General features: G+C 32.3%; 2 non-coding genes across 2 annotated transcripts; both read right to left on the bottom strand.

Annotated features, from left to right (window-relative positions):
• Positions 1-2916: 2916 nt before the first annotated feature.
• LOC128293437 (small nucleolar RNA R71) lies at positions 2917-3023 on the bottom strand. Its single transcript, XR_008283620.1, has one exon. It is a non-coding gene; the product is annotated as a small nucleolar RNA R71 (small nucleolar RNA).
• An 8602-nt stretch (positions 3024-11625) lies between these two features.
• On the bottom strand, positions 11626-11699 carry TRNAI-AAU (transfer RNA isoleucine (anticodon AAU)). The gene has a single exon. It is a non-coding gene; the product is annotated as a tRNA-Ile (tRNA).
• Between the last annotated feature and the right edge of the window lie 2164 nt (positions 11700-13863).

The raw sequence follows: 13863 nt of genomic DNA, 5'->3' as shown, positions 1-13863 counted from the left end.
AAAAGGTAAACAGTTTTTTTTTTGTTTTTGTTTTGCTTTTGCTTTCCTCGTTCAAAGAAATTTGCATATATAATGCAAAGGAAAATTTCAATTTTACTCTCATTTTCTAACGTATAAACTTCCAACAAATCTCATAAAATAGAATAGTTGGTCTTCCGGTTCACGTTTTAAATTATAAATTAGAAAATTCAAATGTTAAAATAAGGAGCAAAGCCGAATAATTTTTAAGGAAGTCATATGAAATTTTAATTTTTATAGTTTATATCTTTATAATTTTAAAAGGTTAAATCAAATTTTTATAATTTTAGGGGACCAAAGTACAATTTTACTTTTACTAATTTAAATTTTTTCAAAATATCAAGGGCTTAAATAATAATTTTACATTTTAGGGTGGGCTAGGGCCCTGCTAGCCCCCTAGATTCGCCACTGGTTAAAATGTACTCTAAGTCTCTATATACTTTGTATATTTGAAATCTAATTCCTTTACTTTTATTTTTAAGAATATAATCCTTTATTTTTCAGATTTAAAATTTTAGGTTTAATTGTTACCATCATTAAAATTCTTCTATTAAATTATTTGGTGCGACATTTTGAAATTTTTAAAAAATTTGCTTAACAGTCATGTAACAATAAAAATAATGTTGAAAATACTGATTACAATTTCTCCCCTAAAAATACTCATTTGAAATCATCACGATAAAATATTTTTTTGTTGGAATAGTTCTCTTGTGAAATATTGATGCCATAATTTTGATTGAAATAGTTAACGATATTAACTATTTAGACTAATTAATGACATTATGAAAGTAGAGGCCAAATTATGTCAAAAATTAAAGTATATTGATAAACCGTAATTTATACATATTTCTATCCCATGCCTAGCACATTTTATAGATGATTTTTCCTTAAAATTGGTGAATTCAATGCTCCTAATTTCTTAATTTCATGTTTTATACTTAGGTGAGCCTAGGAGAGTGAAAGGAACGAGAAACGGGCCAAAAACGGAGAAAATGGGCCAACATACGGAATCAACACGGCCTGGACTTCCTCACACGGGCAGACCACACGGCCGTGTCCCTTTGGCAAGGTCAAAGCAGGATTTACAAGGGTAGATCACACGCCCGCGCCCATTAACAGCCTTGACCACTGCCTTAAGCAATCGTACACGGGCGTGTCCCTGCTGAGCCCAAGTTTAGTCTAATTTGGAAAAGGCCAATTTTGAGGGCTCTTAGGCATTCCAAAGCCTATTTAAAAACTTGAGGAGGCACTTAGACGGGGGACACAGAGGAGGAAGTAAGGAATTACTCAAGAAAAGCCGATCGATCCATCTTAGAAGCCGGATTCACCATCAAGACTGAAGATCTCCCTTCAAATTCCCTTAGGAGTTTTGGGTTTTCTTATGTTTTGTTATTTTTATTCTTTTGAGATATTTTCTTTCATTAGTATGAACTAAAACCCCTAAATACCTAAGGGGAATGAAACCTAAGACGGATCTTGTTATTATTATCTGAATTGTATGATAAATATTTAACTTGTTCTTAATTATGTGTTCTTAATTCTTGTTTTGATATTTCAGGATATTGATTCAAGTTAAGCTCTTATTCAGAGGAGGAATAGACCCTGTCTAAGAGTAAATTTGTCATAATTAAGCGGAGTTGGTTGCGCGCCTAGAGATAGGGTGACAATATTTAACCGGATTAGGGTGAAACCTAATAAGGGGATTCATAGATAGAGTTAATGCAACCCTAAGGCGTTAATTAGAAAGAGATTTCAATTATTCAAACTAGGGTTAGACGTTGTTAGTCTCGAGAGAAATAATAATATAACTTAGGGTTGAATGAATAAATCGTCTGATTCAAAGTCAAATAACAAGTGAAGTCTAGGTGGATTTTTCCTTAGGTATTGTCTTAATCAATCGAGTTTTCCTAAAAAGTATTTTCCCCAAAATTTCTTTTCTATGATTTCTTAGTTTAATTAATTAGTTAGCTAAACAAAACCCTTTTATTTTTTAGGCTAGATAATAAAAAGAAAGTTGATACTAGTACTTTTAGTTCCTTTGGGTTCGATAATCTGGTCTTGCTAAAACTATACTACTGTTCGATAGGTATACTTGCCTTCATCGTGATAATAGTTAGTTTCAAGAACGATTCATTATAAATATTTAAAACCTGTCACGAATATCACGTAACAAGTTTTTGGCGCCGTTACCGGGGGATTAATATATTAGGAACACTCGATTTTTATTACTTTAGCCATTTTAATTTTATTGCAATTTAAATTTTTATTTTCTTTTCTAATTCTTCATTTATTTTCTTCTGACAGGTTTTTCTAGTTTATGACCAGAAGAAACTCGTCAGGACCACTACTTTTTGACGGTGAGATCGACCGCACAATCTGCAGAAACCAAAGAGAAATAAGGCGAAGCCTAAGATATACAGAGGAGAGCAAGATGACAATACTTCAACCACAACCGAGGAGATGGTTGAAAACTAAGAAAATCTGCTACCTCCTGCGATTGTTACTGATCCAGTAAATCAGAATCCTACTCCATGCACTATGTATGATTATGTTAAACTTAATTTAACAGGAACTGAGTCAAGTATAGTTAGACTTGCTATTGCTGCAAATAATTTTGAACTGAAACCTAACATAATTCAAATGATACAACAGTTTGTTCAGTTTGATGGTTTGCAGGACGAGGATCCCAATGCTCACTTGGCAAATTTCTTAGAATTTTGCGATACCTTTAAAATTAATGGCGTTTCTGATGACGCCATCCACCTTTGGTTTTCTCCCTTTTCGTCAAGGAATAAGGCTAAATAATGGTTGAACTCGTTACCACGAAGGTTAATCACTACTTGGGAACAAATGACCGAAAAGTTTTTATTAAAATATTTTTCGCTGGCTAAAACAGCTAAATTACGTAATGATATCTCTTCTTTTGTGCAGATAGATTTAGAAACACTCTACGATGCATGGGAGAGATACAAGGACCTTTTGAGAAGGTGCCCTCACCATGGGTTATCGCTTTAGCTACAGGTTCAAACATTTCATAATAGTCTGAATCCTTCGACTCGGCAGATGATTGATGCAGCCGCTGGAGGAACCATCAATAATAAGACACCTGAAGATGCCTATGATTTTATAGAGGAGATGTCACTGAATAACTATCAGTGGCAAGTCATGAGGATAAAGCCAACGAAAATAGCCAGCATTTATAACGTCGATTCGGTCACCATGCTCTCTAATCAGGTAGAACTCTTGAATAAGAAAACTGATGGTTTTCTTAGTTCTTCATAGGTTCACCCAGTAATGTAGTGCGAAGCAAATGGAGGTGGTTCGAGCAATTCAGAATACCCACCTTATGGCCACAACATGGAGAACGAGCATTTAAATTACATGGGTAATAATCCTCGATCCCAAAACAATCCTTATAGCAATACTTACAATGCAGGTTGGAGGAATCACCCAAATTTTTTATGGGGAGGCCAAAGAAATCAGAAACCACCACCTCCTCCAGGCTTTCAGCAACTACCATACCAGCATGAGAAAAAGCCGAACCTTGAGGAGATGCTAACCAAATTCATCTCAGTGTCAGAGACTCGTTTTTAGAATACCGAGACGGCACTAAAAAATCAACAAGCATCAATCCAAGGGCTCGAACCTCAGATTGGACAGCTCCCTAAGTTGATTTTCGAACGACCACAAGGTAGCCTGCCAAGCAACACTGAATCTAACCCAATGGAGCAACTTAACACAATTGCCATTCAAGATGAGGAAGGGTTAGAGGCAAAACCAAGGCCAGAACCGGTGGTAAGCGAAGGTAAGAATGAGGTAGGCTAAAACGAACAAAAATCGGTAAATACAGAATATAAAATTCGTGTGCCATACCCCAATACGACAAGGAAAGATCGCACAGACAAACAATTTGGTAAATTCCTTAAACTTTTAAAGAAACTACATATTAACCTACCATTTATTGAAGCACTTTCACAGATGCCGAATGCAGTCAAATTTTTAAAGGAACTTCTAGCAAATAAACGGAAGTTAGATGAAAGGTCGCATGTAGAGCTGAAAGCGGTTTGCTCAGCCATTCTTCAGAATAAGCTACCCAACAAACTAAAAGATCCAGGGAGTTTTATGGTTCCTTGTCTAATTGGTAGTTTAGATGTTAATAATGCGTTGGCTGATCTAGAGGCTAGTATCAATATTATGCCTTACAAATTATTTAAGTAACTAGGTCTAGGGAAACTCAAACAAACTAGGATGAGCATTCAATTAGCAGATAAAACTGTCAGATTTCCTAGGGGTATCATCGAAGACGTACTCGTTAAAATTGACAAATTTATATTCCCAGTTGATTTTATTGTTTTAGACATAGAAGAGGACAATAATGTTCCTTTAATTTTGGGAAGGCCTTTTTTAGCAACTGCGAGAACAATTATTGACGTTGTTACAGGTGAACTCATACTCCGTGTAGGAGATGAAACAATCAACCTTCAAGCTCGCAACCCGAACAACACATTGAAAATTGAAGGTGATTGTACAAATTGTTCTACTAAGACTGATCATACGGTGCAACCTATTTTGTAAGAAATAAGTTTGAAAGAAATACATGAGCCATGTTCAATCCACAACAAAGAATCTACCCATGAAGAACGAAGGTCACGAATCGAGGAGTTAGATGAATGGCCGACCTTTTAACCGATAAAACACGATAAACTAAAACTACGCCAGAACGAGCTCAATGCCTCACCAAATCAACTTAAGGTTGGAGATAAAGTTTCATTAAATGACGCAGATCCTCACATTGACACTGCCAAACCAAATGAAGAAATTCCTCTTACGGTACTTAGCATTTTCCCATTTGGTACAGTCGAGGTAAGTCATCCCAAATTCGGCACTTTTAAGGTAAACAATACTCGCCTAAAACCTTATTTTGATGGGATTCATAGCAGGAATGAGGAGTATAAACTCCTCGAACTACCATGATCACACACCAGAAAGGTAAATTGAGCTTAGATTATAAATAAGTATTTATCGGGAGGCAACCCGAGCACTAACAATATTAATTTCTTTAAATTTTAGTTTTAACATCTAACATACTAACCAACTTATGAAACGTAGGCTTTCTAAAGCACACACGGCCAGGCACACGGGTGTGCCTTAGGCTGTGTGAAAACAGGGCAAAATTTTCCCCTAACACAGGATGCGATAAATCACCACGGCTGTGTGTTAGGACCGTAGGCGAACCTGCTAAAACAACACGGGCGTGCGACACGTCCGTGTCTTAAAACCATGGTTGAATATGAGAAAATAGCACGGACATTCGCCACGCCCGTGTTTGGAACTCGTGGTCAAACCTGTTAGATTAACACAGGCGTGGGCCTATATACACAAGCGTGGGAGAAGCGAACGAAGGCAGACACAGACGTGCGACAAGGCCGTATACACCCACACGCCCAAGGAACACGGGCATGGGCCAAATGTCAGACGCGCCCAAATTCAAAATTCGCGAATCACACGGGTAAAAATTGGGGAACAGGACGTGTCCCCTAGCCGTGTGTCCCAAAATCTATAAATACCCTTCATTATTCAGCATCATCTTTACCCAAAATCCCTAACTCTAGCCATTGCAAGTCTACACTTCTCTCCCTATCTTATGATTTTAAATCTATCTTTTTCAATATATCTACCTTTGTACATTGAAGGTAATGTACATCTTAAATGTGAGGGGGTCTTTTATATTGTTATTAGAAATTCCTGAATTTTATCTTATTCTCATGTGATCTTCTCATGCCATGATTAGAATAGATTTTGATTAATTTATGATTTTTATTGATATATCTTGAATTAAAACATAGGCATTTATGCATTGATTGTTTAAACTTTAAGACATTAGGGAATCAAACATGATAAGTTAATTTTTGAAGAATTAAAAACTTTTAGGTTGTTTCCCTAAGTTTAAGTATCAGTTTGAGTTCGAATTCACAAGTTTAAACATTAAAAAGCTATAATTTTTGTGAGATCTTGAGCCTTTAGAGCATCTATTATTTCTTTCATGCTCACTTTCATTATGAGTGCGTCAGTATTGAATTGTTATTCTAGAACTTGCTTGATTATGCATGTCAAGACCACACCATTTGATTTGATATGTCAAAATGATAAAGGCACTTAGGTTTAATCCACTCACTCCACAAAAGCCTACCTTCACAATTAGCTCTTAGTGAACCCCCTTGAGCCTAACAACCCATTCATTGATTTACCCTCAATATTAACCCATAACTCATTATTATTAAAATCCTCTAAATTAATTTGATCCCTATTTTTTTTTTGTTGAGATTTGAGTTGGAATAGTTTCTTAGCTATGTTTTATTCTATTTTGTAATTTGACTTGTTCTTAAAAAAAAAAATACATGTATACATATTAGTAGTAGTGATCTTCTGAGCTAAAGAAGTTAAATTCCATATTCTGAGAAAAAGCTCTGTTGTACGCAATTGATGACTAGTCATTTTTCTAATTAGATAATTTTTCAATTCAATCTCGATTCTAACCCTTTCTTTCAGCTTGTGACCATAGCCTCTAACCAAAGCCACGTTACAATCCTCTAAAGACCTTTTGATTGATGTTTCATCTCAATTTATAGTGGTGGAGATTTGATTTTCATGCAAGCCGATGGTAATGACTTTTCACTATTAACTATTGAGTTATTCATTTATTGTCCTTAAACACCTCGAGTGATTTGAGTGAATCTTTAGTGAGGATGTGAAACTCTGTGATATTTTGAATCAAAGGTAATTACTTAGATAAGGGGAGACACCTATGTTTTCATAATAAAATGCTCAACTTGGAATGTTTGAAACTTTGATGTTCTTTCAGTTGAATTTTCAATGTATGATTAACTATGGATTATTTTGAGATATTATCGATAGATATTATAAGTTGAGAAGAATTTATTTTGATTATGAGTTGAGGATTTTGCTTGAGGATAAGCAAATGCTTAAGTGTGGGGGTATTTGATAAACCGTAATTTATACATATTTCTATCTCATGCTTAACACATTTTATGGATGATTTTTCCTTAAAATTGGTGAATTCGATGCTCCTAATGCCTTAATTTCATGTTTTATACTTAGGTGAGCATAGGAGAGTGAAAGGAACGAGAAACGGGCCAAAAACGGAGAAAATGGGCCAACGTACGAAATCAACACGGCCTGAACTTCCTCACACGGGCAGACCACACGGCCGTGTCCCTTTGGCAAGGTCAAACACGATTTACACGGGTAGATCACACGCCCGTGCCCATTTAACAGCCTTGACCATTACCTTAAGCAATCGCACACAGGCGTGTCCCTGTCGAGCCCAAGTTTAGTCCAATTCGGAAAAAGTCAATTTTAAGGGCTCTTAGGCATTCTAAAGCCTATTTAAACACCTGAGGAGGCACTTAGATGGGGGATGCAGAGGAGGAAGCAAGGAATTGCTCAAGGAAAGCCGATCGATCCATCTTAGAAGCTGGATTCACCATCAAGACTGAAGATCTCCCTTCAAATTCCCTTAGGAGTTTTGGGTTTTCTTATGTTTTGTTATTTTTATTCTTTGGAGATGTTTTCTTTCATTAGTATGAACTAAAACCCCTAAATACGTAAGGGGAATGAAACCTAAGACGGATCTTGTTATTATTATCTGAATTGTATGATAAATATTTGACTTGTTCTTAATTATGTGTTCTTAATTCTTGTTTTGATATTTCAGGATATTGATTCAAGTTAAGCTCTTATTCAGAGGAGGAATAGATCCTGTCTAAGAGTAAATTTTTCATAATTAAACGGAGTTGGTTGCGTGCCTAGAGATAGGGTGACAAGATTTTGCCGGATTAGGGTGAAACCTAATAAGGGAATCCATAAATCGAGTTAATGCAACCTTAGGGCGTTAATTAGAAAGAGATTTCAATTATTCAAACTAGGGTTAGACGTTGTTAGTCTCGAAAGAGATAATAATATAACTTAGGGATCTTTACGGAACAAGTTGAATGAATAAATCGTCCGATTCAGAGTCAAATAACAAGTGAAGTCTAGGTGGATTTTTCCTTAAGTATTGTCTTAATCAATCGAGTTTCCAAAAAAGTATTTTCCCCAAATTTCTTTTCTGTGATTTCTTAGTTTAATTAATTAGTTAGCTAAACAAAACCCTTCTCTTTTTTAGGCTAGATAATAAAAAGAAAGTTGATACTAGTACTTTTAGTTCCTTTGGGTTCGATAATCCGGTCTTGCTAAAGCTATACTACTATTCGATAGGTACACTTGCCTTCATCGTGATAATAGTTAGTTTCAAGAACGATTCATTATAAATATCTAAAACCTGTCACGAATATCACGTATCATATATAAATTAAATATTAATTTTCGACATAGTGTAGGGACCAAAATTGAAATTTAACCATTACTTTATAACGTCAAAAAAAGCAATGCAAACCTAAAAGAAATGTGAAGTCCCATGTCAGTGTCTAAGACTTTTAGAGGATGTTTGGTTCATATGAATGGCAATGTCATTAAAGCCATATTTGATGCGGTCCCTCCATTCAATAATTTGGTTGTTGGTAATATCATTCAGACAAATAGGTGATTACAACCTAAAATAAAAACGCTGAATAGGTATGCACGTCATCACTCTCTGAATGAATATTCGGTGCTTTTAGGAAATCAACAAAAAAAATTCCCGTTTTGCCCAACTCAGCATATCTTGTAGCAAAATAAAAGAAAATAGTTTAAAAAAAGAGAGGATATAAGAGCTTGGATTTAATTTAGAAAGACAAATCTAAACAAATCTTTTTAGAGATTGACTATATCAAGACTTGAATTCCTTATTTACCAGTTTTGGTGGAATTGAAATTGATGACTAACAAAGCTTGTGATCTTGCCTCCATATTTGTTCTTCCTTTTCCTACAAAATTTGTTTTTCTCCTTAATGGTTCATGTTTGTTTGGCAAAAAAAAAAAAAAAGGTTCTGAATTTGAGTATTTTTAGTGGGTTTTTAGACTTAAAAACTTGGGGAAAAGGAAGATAATAGAAAGAAAATAACATATCAAAAAATAGAAAATGACATGAATTTTGGGCCAACATTCGACCATTAGTGAGTTGGTAACAGTGGGAAACAATGCCTAATGGTTGCAAGTTGAAGGTTTTTGAAAAATTGTAGAAGAATGGGACTCGTGAAGTAGAGGTAGAGGGAGAAGAAAATGGGAAAAAAAGGGGAGAGAAAATTTGTCACAAATAATCATGTTTTAATATAATTTAATACGTATGTAACTATAAAGTTTGATTAAAATAAATATTTATATAAATAAATAAATTGAAATATGATTAAATTATATATTATTTTATTAAATTATATTTAATAATAATTATGTTAAAATATGATTAATTAATTTATTTTATTTTTATTAAATTATACTTAATAATAATTTTATTAAAATTTAATAACAATAACAATAATTATCTACATACAAAAATTGTGTTAAGTGTATTTTGGTCATTTAAGCTTTTTTCTTTATGCTATTACAACATTTATTTTATTCAACCAAACACATGAATATTATTACAACTCTATACCATTCCATTGAACCAAATAATTAAGTTATTGATTACAACTTTATTCCATTACATCTCAATTACATTACTGCCTTATTCCATTCACCTCAACCAAACGTGGTATTAGGGTATTCAAATTATATATAATCATATAGTGTTTTAATCGAAAAATTTACGTTATTAACTATTTGAACTAATTAATAACATTATAAAAATATAAGATCAAATTATGTTAGAAGTTAAAATATTAAATCTCAAATTTAGATATATTAAAGAAATTAAAAATAATATTTAACATTTTAGTAAAATGCTAAAGAAAAGAAAGGAAAACTGGTTGATGTGCCAGGTGTTAGTTGGACCTTCCTTTTACATTCATGTATATAGATATTAGTATGGTTTCATCCATTTTTCGTCTTGAGTGAATTATTTGTTTCTATTAAATTATAGAGTAAAAATTTAAAAATTAAAATATTTTTAAACCTATATATATTTGTACATTTAGAATTTAGTCTTTTACTTTTATTTTAAAGAATTTAATTAGCCTCTCTACTTTTTGAATTAAAATATTTAGCTCCAATTGTTATAGTCATTAAAATTCTTCTATTAAATTCATCGTGTATAACTTTTTGAAAGTAATTTTTTTCATTTGATAATCACGTAACAATAAAAATAATGTTAAAAATACTGGTTAAGATTTTTTTTCCTAAAAAACTATTTGAACTTGTTATGATAAAATAATTTTTCAGTAGGAGTAGTATTATTAAAAAAGTTGACATTAACATTTTGATTGAGATACTTTACAATATTAACTATTTAAACTAACTTATGAGTAAATGTACATGAGGTCCCTCTATTATAAAGACCTAATCAAATTAGCCTGCTACAATGAATTGGATCAATTTAGTCCCTAAATTATTAAAAATAATAAAATAAAGTAAAATTGGAATAGAGTTAACATTTACTTGTTTAAAAATATCATTTACGCTTTATGATTTAATATTTTTAAAGTTTTTATGATTCTATAAATGGAATTTTTGTTTGGAAATGAATTACAATAGAAAAAAAATTTTCAAGACATTTTTATATAATAAATGTTAACTTTGTTACAATTTGAACTTATTTGATTTTTTAATAGTATAGGGACTAATTTGATCTAGCCCTATATTAGAGGGACTTTTAAATACTTTAACTCTAATTAATGACATTATAAAAATAGAGGAACCAAATTAAATTTAAAAATAAAGTATATAGACTAAGTCTCAAGTCTTTGTCTTATAATGTGAGAAAGAAAAGTAAGGCAAACTCAAATGAAATAAAAAATCATGTCTCAGTTTCTAAGATTTTAATGCGTTCAAATAACCATATAACAATTTAATAAAATTGACGATTATAACTATTTAGATTAATTAATAATATTATAAAAATATAAAATAAAATTATATTAAATCTCAAATTTAAGTATACAAATTAAAATTAAAATTTAAGTATAATAGAAAGACTAAATTTGAATTTAACCACTTTTAGATAATGCCAAAAAAAAAAATCCATGCTGCGCCTGTGTCAACCAAAAGATTTATGTCCAATTATGAAAAAGAAATTTAAATTTTAAAATATGCTCTAAATTTCATATACTTAATAGATTTGGAATTTAGTTTTCTATTTTACTTTAAGAGTTTTTTATTTTTAGAATTAAAAATTTAAGGTTAATTGTTACTATATAAATTAAGTAATTACATTATAAAACTAAGTTATATTATTTTTAAATGCCATATTATTCGATAATTCACTTGAAAATTAATGACTAATTAATTGTTTTAGTAATCTCAAGTTTTTTTTAAATCTATTAATTTTAAAAATTTTCTAAACATAAAATAACAAATACAATGTAAATACACAAATGGTGAAGTTTAGTTTTCTGCAATTAAAGAATTGATACTACTTTTTAACAAAATTGATAATTATTATTAAAAAGTAATAATAAATTTTCAAATAATAAACTACATTTAACTTTTCCAAAAAGATGGAATTCATACCAATTGGCCCATGCAGGTCTCAAACCTGCGACCTTCGCGTTATTAGCACAACGCTCTAACCAGCTGAGCTAATAGGCCGTTGGATCTGTCTTCCAAAATCTTTTATTTGTAGTATAAACAAAATGATCACTACAGCTGTTAATCAGCTTTCCATTGTTAGAAGAAATTATGCATATGTCCGAATTGGGGCTGAGCAGCTGACCCTTTCTACAATTTAAAAATAAAATAAAATAAAATATCTATAATTTTATTTTACATTAATATTCAAAGATAATAACAAATAGCTCGACTTATAAATAAATTTTCATTGGAAAAGTTCCTATTGCCTTAAGTTTTGCAAAACATACCCCAGAAATTACATAAAAATAATTTAACAAGAGATTGTTAAGTCAATAAAGGTGGCATTGTTAAGTCAATAAAGGTGGCATTAGTTAGTAATTAATTAAGTAAATTCTCCATTGCACTTACAAATCAGCAATGGGAAATTTCTTATCAAATTAATTGTTAAGGAAAGTTGGTTCTCTACGTTTTCTATTTTGATAAATAAAATTGATTTCACTATCACAAACCTTGGATAATGTCAAAACTTTATATATCATTCAAGATAGGATTTCCTTCTTCCCAATTATCCTTGGGTGGACTTATTGGTGCATAAGGATTCCATGCCCTGTCACGCTTAGGTGTTCTCATGCCATCATGGATTGGTGTTGCTCCAGATCTCTCATAGGAGTTATGTATGGATGTAAAGGAGTTCGTAAAGGGTGCATAGGTGTTTCACTTTCCATACATATCGAGATGTATCACAAGTGGGTGTTAAAATAATTACATTATCATAATAAAATTACGATCGATTGTAACAACTTTTATTTGAGACTCCAACTCAACTCGAACTGATTGACCTTTAATATCTATAACACGTCCATGGTAACCCTTAAAAGGACCCAGTCGAATTTTCACAGTAGTACTGTTCAAAGCATCATGCCCTGTTCTTCCCTATTCTTCCACCTTTATGTCTCTGATAATGCTCTAGAATAATGTATTTTCATGTATTAATCATGTGTTTATTCTGGGCTTGATCCTACTAATTGGAGCTATTTATGTCTTTTTATCGATTAGGGACTGATTTGGAGGCAAAAGCAAAATTAAGGGACAAAAGTATGAATTTGGAGACACAATGGGCTGATATGCGACACAGGAAAAAGATTGTGCCAAAAGTAAGAGCATGGAAGACACAAGGACTAAAAACGCAAAAAGAAGAGATTTTATTTTATAAGACTCCATTTTATTTATATTAGGATAATTAATATTAAGATAATTATTAGGATTATTTAATTTTAGAATTTTATTTTAATTATCTTTAATTATCTTTAATTAAATGTATTTATCTTTTTAGAATTTAAGTTAAATTAGACTATCTCCCTAGCACTATAAATAGGGGGTGAAGTGACTCTATTTTGTGTTCAACTTTTTCTGTAAACACTCTCCCCCTGAAAGTCTAGGCTTTTGTTTCTTCATATTTTCTTTCAATAAAATTCCCTTTTCCCTTTTTATATTTATTTCTTTTTCCACCATTATCATGAGCCACTAAAACCTATCTAGCCGAAAGTTGTCAATATTCCCCAGAAAGGGTTCTTGAGGCCTAGAATCCGTACTTAGCATTCTCACCAAGTATTCATCATTTCTTCGTACTACGGGCTGACGCTTCCGTCCATGGCCTTTAAGAAGTAAGCTTTTTAGCATATGCAAAGGCAGCCGCTTTGTATGTTTTGGAAGGATTGCATAGTCAATTCGTTAACTTACTGCGTCAGAGGTTGGCGAGCCAAAGAGACAAAATGGCATGGGATTCGCCATTGAGAAGCGTTGATCTAGCATAGATTACTGGCTAGAGTCAGGTTCCCTAAAAATCGTAAGTCTAATCTTTGGAGCTGGTGGTCGTAGGCGTCCTCTTCCACTATAACTAGCTTACTTGAGTTGAGAAGGGTCATTTAAAAGCCGAGGATTGAACCCAAGGCGGAATGAGACAACTGGAGGCTGGAATCTACCAATAAGAATTTCTTTTCCTTCAACTTACTTTATTATTTTTATTATTTTCGTAATCACAATTTCACTCAACTTTAGATTCTGTTTTTTTATTTTTTCCAAATCAAATCTTTAATTCTGTTATTTTTTATTTTTTTCTGTCACGCAAGTTTTCTTGGGCACGATTCTGCCCAGGATTTTGAGAAACAAGCATTCATATAAT

This window comes from Gossypium arboreum, chromosome 5 (assembly GCF_025698485.1).
Source record: "Gossypium arboreum isolate Shixiya-1 chromosome 5, ASM2569848v2, whole genome shotgun sequence".
In the NCBI taxonomy this organism is placed as follows: domain Eukaryota; kingdom Viridiplantae; phylum Streptophyta; class Magnoliopsida; order Malvales; family Malvaceae; genus Gossypium; species Gossypium arboreum.
The sequence above is the reverse complement of the archived record's forward strand: the minus strand, read 5'-3'. Positions and strand labels throughout refer to the sequence as shown.